At 41.5% G+C, this 11129-nt stretch overlaps 1 long non-coding RNA gene across 2 annotated transcripts; it reads right to left on the reverse strand.

Annotated features, from left to right (window-relative positions):
* Positions 1–3899: 3899 nt before the first annotated feature.
* Positions 3900–5128, reverse strand: LOC140260091 (uncharacterized). Of its 2 annotated transcripts, none has more exons than XR_011905498.1 (3): positions 5011–5128; positions 4850–4932; positions 3900–4008 (listed from the first exon to the last, which is right to left on the reverse strand). It is a non-coding gene; the product is annotated as an uncharacterized lncRNA (long non-coding RNA). The 2 variants fall into 2 exon arrangements; XR_011905499.1 differs by having other exon boundaries at positions 3947–4008; positions 4860–4932.
* Between the last annotated feature and the right edge of the window lie 6001 nt (positions 5129–11129).

Below are 11129 nucleotides of genomic sequence, written 5' to 3' on the forward strand. Positions count from 1 at the left end.
CAGCCATGTTTTATTTACAAAGCTACATGGCAAAATATTCCTTAAGCTGCTCTCAGATGTGAACAGTTATGTCCCCATTTTTGTTGCTGAAATTGGGTGCCAAGCAGGGTACATGTGGCCTTGGAGGAATGTCAGCAGCAGCCCATTATGGAGGCTGTGAGGGTGGCTGCCCCGTGAAGATGCCACCAGGATTGCTGCAATATCTGGCAACCAACTGGAGGTGAGTACAAGGGAGAGTACCCAGGGATGGACCAAGCACTCTTTTCACACAAACTAGTCCTTATCTCTCCACCAGTGAGGCTAGGCTGTTGACTGAAGCTGCAGGGAAAAGCTTTCATGACGGCATTAGGGAAATGGAGCAAGAAAGTAATTTCCACTGAAGCTTTGCTGTTGTTCTCCAGTGTGTGTCTCCAAAGGTGTTTCACCTCTTGCTTTACGTATTAAAGTATGCACTGCCCTTTTCTGTGTCTGCCATTATGCAAACAGGTATTATCACTGAAATTGAAGTCAACATTAAATAAGGCATAATAACCTATTCAGGTTGCATTTGAAGTGTTCCCTTTTCTTCCTGACAATTATTTTCTCTGTTTAGTTTTGCTTGAAGCATTTTCTAACAACCTTCTTCAGCTCCCCCCACAGTCTGTGCTGTTGAGTGGGCAGGCAGGGCCACTGTTGCTGTTTGACTGCACAGCCACAGCTCTTTCCAAAAGATTGTTGCAGGCCCTGGGCATGCCAATTACTCAGCATATGGTTAACTCTAAGCCTGAAAGATTTACTGCAGCCATATTTAGAGACTTTTAGGCTTCCTAACTCATCTGTGAGCTCTGTGCCAAAGCACTCCATACAATTTTAAGAAATCTTTGAAAAAGCCCACAGTCATAGGATGATGCAGAGGGGCCTTAACCACCTCCACTCTTTCTGCTGCTTGGGATCTGACTTTGAAGAGAATCATCACAGACTCTTGCAGTACTGCATCTGTGGGTCTTTCCATGCTCTTAACTTTCCTGAGGTCAGATGTTCAAGTCAGGCTTTATATGTACAAACTCTCAAGTGCTTGAGACATTTTACTGATGGAAGCGTAAGATAGCTTCAGTAACTCCAGGGTTGGTAGGAAACCTGCATGGCTGTCAGGGCTGTTTCAACTCGGGTGTTTCTATCTAGTCCCTTGGTCTAACTGAGCCTTAATGCTTTAAACCTGCAATACTTATTTCCAAACTTCACTTTCCATTCCTTTTAGAAATCTATAAAGGATTAAAAATGACACTAGCCAAAAGCTGCACTTAAACTGTCGTTTTAAAGAATACATTATTTTCTTTAAATGTATTATTCAAACTCAATCTTCAGTTGCTTTGCTGTTTTGGAAGTGCTGCAAAACGGAGAGCACATTTCTGAAGATTAGATTTAGCTTTTGGTAATTCTTTGTACGAGAGTGAATTATTTAAAATGCAGAGAAAATAAGTGGTTTTAAAATTCATATGGTTCTTTTTTCTATTTTGCATTTTTAGCAAGGAGACAGACTTTAGAAAGCTTAAACTAATATCTTGACCCAGAGTAAAAATGCAAAAATCTCATGAAATTTGCAGAAATATTCTCGATAGCAAATACAAGTAGATTAGATAAATGTGCAAGGAAGCCTGGCTTAGAGATAGCTTCCTGAAACTCAGTCACTCCTTGTCAAGTTTGTACATCAAAAAGTTGACATTCAAAAGATCTTAATCACCTAAGGAAATGAGGCTGCTTTATAGGAGGTAATACATAATTACTTTTATTTCCTGATAAAATTATCTTAACCACCTAGTATATATGGCAAGATCACTTTTGAAATTGCTCAGATATTCACATTAGTAAATTTAATCCTTGCACTGGGCCTTTCTACATCCTTGTAATATCCTTCTTCTTCCCTGTTTATTCCAGTTTTTCTAGTATGTTTTTCATAAGCATTACGTATTCTAGTATGAGGCTTTATATATATATATTTATATATATGCCCGGACTCTATTCATTTGCAAAGTGATGTTTTAGCCTTTATTTTCTCATATGTTACAAGAAACATGTCATTCTATTGAAAGGCAAGCTCGAATATATGAGAATCATTAGTTTGGAAAGTCTGGCTTAATCTGTGGTTTGGCAGTTGAATATCATGGGGAAATTATTCAGTATAAGGCAGGTAGGGTGCCTCGATACATCTATAGACAGATACTTTTTGAACTGCTAATTGGCAGGTGAATATTTCTGACAGTGTTATTTTGTCTTCTGCTGAAATTAAATGTCATCAATTCAGGGCACAGAAATCCACTCTTTGGTTTTATGAAATTGTGTGTAAGGCTCTGCTCTGTGAAAGACTGAACCCATGAACCCTGGTCCACCTGAGAGTTTAATTTCACACTTAAATTTAAGTCTGTGTTATGGTTGGACTGGAATGCACACATGCTGAACAGTAAGTTGAAGTTTAAGTGCTCTGGTGTGGCATTATGCATAGCATCCTGCAAAGCTGAACTCTAAACGCTTCCTGACAGTGGTACCAAAGATAAGTTATGGGTCTGAAGGATGCTGAATCTTCAGTCTGGAGAATAAATATAATGCATATATTAGTAATGATCATTGCACGGGCATTTTTTTAAAAGGGGAAAACCATAAACTGTGTCCAAAGATTAGTGGAGGGTGACTGTAGCTACTTGCAGGATTGCTTGTTTCTTCAGAGCTAAACATCATGACATTTATGAATTGGAACAACAAGCATGAAACAAATTTCAATATAATACTGTTCAGAAGGCAAAATGTGTAGTTTGTCCAAAAATAGGAATGATGTCAACAACTGCTGTACTGTTTGCAACATTGGAACCTGATGGAAATGAAGAGAAGGGAGTTAAGAAGAATAAAACATTCGGGGAGCACACTGAGGGAGAGGGAGATTGAAAATGCAGTGGGAGTTGACAAAAGAAACCAGCACTGATAAAAGAGTTCTCAAGAAAAGGCAAAAAAGTAGCAATTTTTGAATAAAGTGTCATACACCTTGGAAAAAAAAGGGCTTAACAGTGACTTTTATAGAAGGAAAAAATAAGGGGTCATACAAAGAGCGATGCAAGAGAATCAAATGAAAAAGTGATTTTTTTTTTTTTTTTTTTTAAACAGAACAGTCATGATAATTCAGATCATAAACCAAATAGCATAAAAGTAAGGAAATGCAGCAAGCTGGGGAGGGGTGGCCAGAGCAGAGCAGGAGGGAGGGATGCAGTACTACGAGTGGAGTCTGGAGCTCAGTGTGTCACCATAATCAAAAGAGAGAAGGAAAGAAGCAAAAAAAGCAAATGAGGGAAAATTGCAAATTTTTCTTAGCAACCATTCTAGAAAGAACAAAGCTTTGTTGAGAAATAGGTTGTGAAAGATGTGAAGAGGCAAGGAGAGAAGGCAGGACCTTTGTTTGCAATTGCAGCATGAAAGTGGGGATGTTCAGACAGAAGCACTGTGATCAGAGAAGAGATTTCTAAGGCTAGAATGGACAGTCTGCTGCTTTTCAAAGTCTCATTGTGCTTAAGATCAAAGGGTGGCCAGGATCATTTTAGCACTGCTGCTTACAGATAAAAGTCAGGTAGGTTTTGAGACAGGCATCTTCATTATTAAATGGAAGATGATCGGCTGTGTTAACACAGCAATTAACATGCTTAGGAATGGATGAAGATGATATATAGTTGTTTGTTTTCTTGCTTTATGTTGTTTTGCCTCCCTGGGGAATCCATATCCTTTTATGTAAAACTGACAGTTGAAAACTGAAATCAGATAGCCAACAAGTCGTGTGAATATAAGGAGAAATTTTATTCAGTGTCTTCCTGATGGACCCTGTGTGCTTCTGATTTTGAGGACCGGAGCTGCTGCAGAGATTTTCCACTAGAGTACTGCTTCCTGAAACTGGGCCTCCTCTATAACAGGTTAAAAAGCAGGGCTCCTCCTGATTTATTCTATTTTCCCGTCTGCCCATCTTCTCAGTCTTAGATCCTGCTTCCCAAGCTCCTGAAACACAAGGTGACAATGCAGAGTTCATCCATCCATAACCATGGATGAGAATTTATAAGCCCTGAGCATATCCTGCAGTCAGACTCTCCCTAGAAACCACAATGCCTATTCTCAGGCACTACAGTAAGAAGCAAGAGTTGTCCTTCGTGTAATAAAGTAGAATCTTGAAAACATCTTTTCTAGAAAACATTTTTCACTTGTGCATATCCCTTCAGTTCTATGGAGAATACCCTCCCTGCACCTGAGGAGCTGTTCACAAAATCATTTTGTACTGTGTAGTTTGGTCAGCAAGCTTGTTTATGAGTAGTATTACACTGATAAAAAGTATGAGAAAATTTAATTAGGAAGTCCTACGAGTCTTTGAAGTCAACATTTCCTACCTCTTAATCTAATAGTTAACTAATGATCATCATCTGACTCTAAAGACTTTCCCGCATTCACAGCAGTATAAACATACAAAGTACTCTCTCAGCTGAATTTCAGGCATTTCAGATTTATGTATGTGGCATTAATTTATAACTCTGTCCTCTGCAATATTTCACCTAAACATTAGCAATTCTACCCAGTAAGTATTTCCTTCTGGCCCAAAAGGATTATTACCAAATCATCTTCGCCAGGGAGAAAACAACCATTAATCTGTTTAAAATTAATCCAGGAAAGTAAACAAAATCATTAAGAAGTTAGGTGTAATCAGAATATGTTTATCATCTGAGTGACGCCAAGCTTAGGCCAGCAATAAAAATATTGGCAATCCATTGTACAGGCAAACAGAATACTTTCATAAAAGTTACTTGGTAAAGGCTTTGATTTTTCTCTGATAATGATCTGATTTCATTACCTTTACGTACCAGGATACACTGAGCTTAATTTTCATGTGAGAAAATCACAGTCAGTGGCAGGAACATTTCTGTTTGGCTGCAACTTCAAAGAGAGAATGAAAAATTTAGAAGGTAAGATCAATAGTTAGAAAACGAATTTCATCTTAACAAGGCAACTTACGGCTTGGAGCCATGCAAAACAACCAGAGAAGCTGTGACTTTCAGAATCATACGGGAGGAGAAAGGATAAAACTCTCAACTCAATGAAACAGCTGTTCAAGCTAAAACAAAGAAACGCAACAGGAGAAAAAACGCCCTTCCTCCTCTCCCAAATGAGTAGGAGATAGAAATCAGTCACAGAGGCTCAATTAGTCTTCTAGACTGCTTGGGCCACCTGTGCCTCCCAAGTTCACACATTCCTGTGCTACTGATGGTTGTCAGCCAGCTGGGAAGCAGCTTTGGCCTCCCAGTCTCTGGGAGAAACTAATACCTGGGAATGAGTTCAGCTGAAGAACACCATGGGAGTAGGGGCCCAGAGCACCCGACCTGTGAGAAGAACAGGAGGCCTGAGGAGATGGAGCCAGGCCCTGCTCAGAGTGTGTAGCAGGAGGCTGAGAGACAACAGTAGGTGCTGAAGGAAGAAAGTTTCAAATGGGATACAAGGAAAACCTTTTTCTCCATAAGGACAGGTAAGCGCTGGAGTAGGCCCGGAGCATTTATGCGGTCTCCATCTGTTTAGCGCTTCAAGACCCAGCTGGATAAAGATTTGTGTAAGTTGATCTCTGTGATAAACAGGAGGTTGGTCCAGAGACCTCCATGTGTATGGGACTTCATAGCCAGTGTTCACTGTAGCATCTCATTTTGCTTGCTAGCTGACCTGTCCCCTTCTCTGTACTGTTTGGGTCTGAGATACCTGTTTCTTCCTGTGGGCAGAGAGGGAAGCTCACACTTGGGGCATAGCAATTGACAGCACTGAGTGAAGGAATATTCACATCCATGCAGGAGCCCAAACTGGAGTGAGTAATAAACTAGATAATGAGTGAACAGCTACTAATTAATTTGCCTACATCACAGCTAGTTTACAGGCTTTTCTGTTGCTTGGAAAGCTGCACTACACCCACCCGCTCCCCACAAACTGCCGTCCTGTGTGACTGATTTGTAATCCTGGAAATTAAATGAGCTTAATTCTTTTATGGTTGCAAATTCCACACGTTAAAAGCAGGAGTTCCCAGAGGGAATCCTAATGGCAGGCTCCAGATGGGGCAGGAACAAAGTAACAAACTGTAATTCCACTCATGGGTTTGAGGATCAAATCCTATATCCCTCCAAAGGATGTAAGTTGAATTTGATGCCCAAATCCCAAAGCATTTTGCTCAGCTGCTGCATTACCCTGTACACTATAAGAACATGGAACTTTGCCTCTGTGCATGCTCCCAGATGCTTTATATTTGACAATACTGTGCATTTTGGCATCTGTGTTACACCTGAGTCCTTTCAGGTTTCACCAAGTGGAGGCTGTGCCATCTGTCTCAGTGTGGATGTTTGATGCATTTAAAGAACTCTCAGCCTAGTGCCCGGCTCAGAAATTGAGATGCTCACTTGAAAGAGAGGAAAAGGAAAATCTTGAATTTCGGCCTTTTTCTGAGGACTGTTGATATATTATGCAGGATCAGAGTGAAACATTAACCAGGTTGTAAAATGCGTACTGTGGGATCTGAAATGTGGGACATCACCCCCCAGCAAATTCCCTATCTATCTGCAAAGGTAGCAATCCAAGCTCTCTGCTGTGAGCTCTCCTGGTGCCTCTGCTAGTTTTTGCAGCTGTGGCTGCACCATGACTCATTTTCAGCAAAAGGGTCAGAGACTGCCCAGGGCCTGGCAGATGGTTTAGTCTCCTCTGGGGAGGTAGGTCTAAAACAACAGTGTTTCAAAATATGCGGAGACAAGGGAATGAAACAGCCCGCATCCTAGGTAAGAGTTAACACCGAGCAACTGCTTGAAAGGACTGGAGGAAACCTGCTGCTTTCAAAGAAGATTTACCCCTGGGCAATGAGTATCTTAGGCAGGATTCTCCAGATGGAAGGAGATGGGGGGAAAAAAACAAAAAGAGAGGACAGGGGCAGCAAAGGAAAAACCTGTTCTGTCTCCTCATGGCTAGATAAGCAGCTTCTCTTTTGACAGGTTTAGTTTGTGATATTTCCTCAGGTATCTCTTCAGAAAAGAACCCAAATTCCTAAAAATGGGGCTGTGAGCCTGAGCACCTCATCTCTTTGTGAATGGGGCTGAGGTGTTTGTAATTTAGAAGCAGCCTATAACTCATTTCTCAGGAGTCCTTCCCTTCATTTCAGTGTAGGGATAGATTACATAGAATGTTTAATCAGGTTTTATTTTAAGTTAAGCACTGGAGTCTGTGATATTCTATAAAGGGCCAAACAGGCTGAGGATGCTGTGTGAAGGACAGCAGTTACACAAACACAAATATACTACCCACAGACAGATCCCTTAATAGCTTTCCACCACTGTATTATTATCCTCACTTTTACCACTCAGGAACTTTAAGGCCACCTTTCCCTTATCCCACATCTTTCTGCTATTCAGTCAAACAAGGCTGGATGGACAAAAGGACCCTTGCTCCTTCACACCTCTGCTGAGTTAGCTGTGATGTTTTAGGTACCCACTCCTGCTGCTTTTATTTCACTAGCGGAATCATTACAGGATTTCCTCAGCTTTGTGTCTATTATGGATAATTTACAAAATACAGAAAAGTTGCCTTAAAGAAGACAAAAGATTAAAACAAGAGAATATTTAGAATTTGAAACAAAGACAGCTTTTTAATTGACTCTTTACAGTGCTTTAAACCACCTGGCTGTGTTTCCAGGCAACAAGTTGTCTAACTATATGTGACCAGCAAGGATGTCTGCTCTCTTTAACTGTGCTTAAAAGGATCCATGATGCCTGCAGTTATTTTCAAAAGGCCTGGAAGGGTGAATAACCTCCTCCTTTATGTGTTTAGTCAGAAGATTTGCTGGAACTAACTGTTCTAGTCCATCTAACTGCATCACTGACCTGACATAATGAAATCATCATGCAGGTTTTCTATTTCACTGAACATTTTTTCCTCTTGCCTCCTAGAGAAACAAAGGTCTTTCTCCTTAGGTAATGCCCACTCTAAAACAGGCATGTCATCACCTATCAGCTTTTGATGGTTATTTCCTCTTCTTCCTATTTCATCATGTGGAAGAATGAGATATTTTTCTAAGCCCATCTTCATTAAAAAAACCTATGTAAAATAGAGCATTAATGAAATCTGTGATCAGAAATCCTGCTCTGCCTCCACAGTCTAACAAGTCCTAAGCAGAGCCGCTGCTCTGACATTCTGAGATGGGAGAAAAAGTGATAAATATTGTCCACAGAGCATTCACACAATACTTTCCTGAACAGACAGTAATTCAGGATGTGGCACTGCTTTCTCCATGGAAGCACAGTATGCAGCTAGACTGAGGTTTACATTTTCTTGATTACTCTTGCAGAAGAGAGAAACTTCCGGACAGAGTTAATATGAATCTAATGCCAAAAGACCGATACATTGCTTGGACAGTTCTAAAGCAAACTGGGTTGTTTTCAGTGTTGAAAAGAAAGCTCTGAGGAATGTATATTATAGTTTCTCTGTAGTTTTGGGAGTATCTATAAATGATTTAAAAAATGCTTGAGGCATGCATTTACACGGTTAAGGCTATGTCCAGCCTGCTCCTCTCATCGTTTGAAGTTTTCTCAGGGGCGAAGGAATAGAGGATGGGTGCTGAGTGCATCCTAGTGAGAACATTACATATGGATGCCACACGAGCTGGCACTGATGCTCAAAGCAGCAGCCTTGCAGCACACTTCTCCTGTGCAGCTTTGCACTGCCTTCACCCTTGTGCTGTAAAATTGCTTGTGTAGCACAGTAAGCCTTTTGTCCCCTCCCCTATCCCTATATCAGATTATACCACTTCCCTGTCCCAGTCTACCATTCAGTTGCATAGAGCTTTGTGCCAGGGCAGAGAGGCACAACAATAAGCAGGAGAAAGGGAGGAAGCCAGTGGGATGTTTGGAGGCAATGCTGGCTAATGCCAGCTTAAAGTACTCATGAACTTGTAGCCTGAAACAGGTCATTATGAATAATGAGGTGGAATTCCAGTGATACTACACATTTTTTATTGTGGAGGGACAAGTTTTTCTTTATGCTTAAAGATGATGTCTTACATAATTAAAAAGTAAGGCATTCACTGCAGATTCTTAATAGATTCTTAGCACTTAATGGAGTAAAACAATTTATGATGGCTGCTTTATCTTGCTCTCCAGCTGCACACGTTTTCAAATCATGAATTTTCACTGGAAATTCAGACTGCAGTAAAGGATTTAGCCTATCTTTTGGTCAGGCAACTGACTGAATCAACACAAACTATTTGAAGAAAAACATTTCCTTAATTTTACCTTGAAATCATGGCACAGGTTGGATACAGATTCCAAGAAAGAAAGATTATAAATAGATAATGACAGCTTCAGGCTGCGCCATTTGTTACCTCAATCTCACTTAGTTCTATAGCGATATTTGCGTTCAGAAAATCCTAAAGAGCATGTGAGTGCATTTGTATGTCCTGTTATACACAGCATTACTTACTGCAGTACAGGTGGGCTTTCTTTAAATTTTGACTGCCTATGTTTATAACTGCTCAACCGAAAATACCACAAAGCTGAAATAGCACTGTCTGTTTACTCGAAGAAAGACAGGTGCCAAAAAGGTGTACATGTTATTTAATACACTACATTTCTTCAACTTACATATTGCAGTTCTTTTCTAAAGAACTCAACCATGCCAAAACAGGGCTGGAGACATGGAAGCAATGGTGTTAAGCGAGGATCTCATCCAATGAGTAACAGCTTGTCTTCCTTGGAATGTGTTCTTACCTGCTGAACTCTGCTGCAAGGGTATAGGTTAAGAAGTATCCAAAATGTTTCAACACACAAAACCACCTTTAGTTGTTTCATAACCTGCAATCTGTCACTAACTCCTGTCTTTGCTCACCACAGCACCAGCAATCAGCTGAACAGTAGGTATCACATAATCGTAACATTGTAGAAGCTGGAAGGGACCTCCAGAGATCACCTACTCCACCTGCTCTGCAAAGCAGGCTCCTTACACCAGGTAGCACAGGTAGGCGTCCAGGCAGGTCTTGAATGTCTCCAGAGAAGAAGACTCCACAACTCCCCTGGCCAACCTGTTCCAGTGCTCTGTTACCATTACTGTGAAGTTCTTACACACAATTGTGTGGAACTTCCTATGCTTCAGCTTGTGGTCATTTCCCCTTGTCCTGTTGCCATGTTCCATTGAAGAGAGTCTGACCTTGTCCCTTTGCCTCCTGCACTTCAGATACTTACAGACAGTGACCAGATCCCCTCTCTGTCTTCTTCTATCAAGGCTAAACAGACTCAGTTTGCTCAGCCTTTCCTCATAAAGGAGCTGCTCCAGGCCCTTTATCATTTTTGTGGCCCTCCACTGGACTCTTTTCAGGGCATCCTTGTCTTTTTTGTACTAGGGAGCCCAGAAGTGGACACAATACTCCAGGTGAGGCCTGACCAGGGCAGAGTAGAGGGGGAGGATCACCTCCCTTAACCTCCTGTCCACTCTCCTTTTAATGCACCCAGGATGCCATTGGCCTTCTTAGCCACCATGGCACACTGCTGGCTCATGGCCAACCTTTTGTCCACCAGGACCTCCAGGTCCCTCTCCACAGAGCTTGTCTTCAGCAGGACATCCCTAAACCTGTACTGGTACATGCAGTTATTTTCCCTACATGCAAGACCCTGCACTCACTCTTGTTAAACCTCATCTGGTTCCTCTCTGCTCAACTTTCCAGCCTGAGCAGGTCTTGCTGAATGGCAGCACAGATCTTCTGGTGTGTCAGCCATCTCTCCTAGCTTTGTATAATCATCAGACTTGCTGAAGGTGGACACTAGCTCCTCATCAAGGTAATTGATGAGGATGTTGAACAAGAAAGGACCCAGTACCAACCACTGAGGAACACCGCTAAATACAGGCCTCCAACTGGACTCTGTGATGCTGTTCACAATACTCTGAGCTCTGCCAGTCAGCCAGTTCTCAATCCACCTCACCATCCACTCATCTATTCCACACTTCCTTGGCTTCTTTATAAGGATGTTGTGGGAGACAAATGCCTTGCTCTTCCTCCATCCACCCAGCCAGTGATGACATTATAGAAGGCTACCAGGTTGGTTGAGCTCCTGCTGACTACTCCTGAT

This window comes from Excalfactoria chinensis, chromosome 1 (genome assembly GCF_039878825.1).
Source record: "Excalfactoria chinensis isolate bCotChi1 chromosome 1, bCotChi1.hap2, whole genome shotgun sequence".
Classification (NCBI taxonomy): domain Eukaryota; kingdom Metazoa; phylum Chordata; class Aves; order Galliformes; family Phasianidae; genus Excalfactoria; species Excalfactoria chinensis.